The sequence below is a fragment of the Biomphalaria glabrata genome, chromosome 13 (assembly GCF_947242115.1).
Source record: "Biomphalaria glabrata chromosome 13, xgBioGlab47.1, whole genome shotgun sequence".
NCBI classification, from domain to species: domain Eukaryota; kingdom Metazoa; phylum Mollusca; class Gastropoda; family Planorbidae; genus Biomphalaria; species Biomphalaria glabrata.
Window position 1 is genome coordinate 7084746 of NC_074723.1, and position 554 is coordinate 7085299.

The window sequence follows — 554 nt, forward strand, 5'->3', positions numbered from 1 at the left end:
GGCCCTGTGGCGCAACGGTAGCGCGTCTGACTCCAGATCAGAAGGTTGCGTGTTCAAATCACGTCGGGGTCATCACACTTTTTAAATCATTTTTCCGTAAATTAAACCAACTCGATCATGGAGGTCACGTCTTCAGACCTTTCCTAGGCTTTGAGGGGGAAAAAGTTAGTTAGACGCCACAAAACCAAATACAATCACATTGGTTAGTGTGTAGGCCAAGATCTAAGGCTTTTTTTGTTCTCTCTACTCTGCTGTTTTGTTTGAATAGATCAGTGTTTCCCAAACTGTGTTCCGTGGAGCACTAGGGTTCCACGAGGCCTGACTAGGTGTTCGACGAGTAAATGTAATTAAATTGTAAAGTAAAACGCAGATCCGAAAAACTAACTAACCATAGATAAACACCAAAACCTTAGGACATAAATGAGCTTTTCATAGAAACTTTACACAACCTAAGTTTAGTTCAAATCATTAAAAAGCCAACTAGATTAAACAACACATTAGATCTCTTCTTAATCAACAGACCTGGATTAGTAGTTGATTACGATATTATCCCT

The 554-nt window shown here is 39.7% G+C and overlaps 1 non-coding gene across 1 annotated transcript; it reads left to right on the forward strand.

Moving 5' to 3' along the window:
* Trnaw-cca (transfer RNA tryptophan (anticodon CCA)) lies at positions 1-72 on the forward strand. The gene has a single exon. It is a non-coding gene; the product is annotated as a tRNA-Trp (tRNA).
* The last annotated feature ends 482 nt before the right edge of the window (positions 73-554 follow it).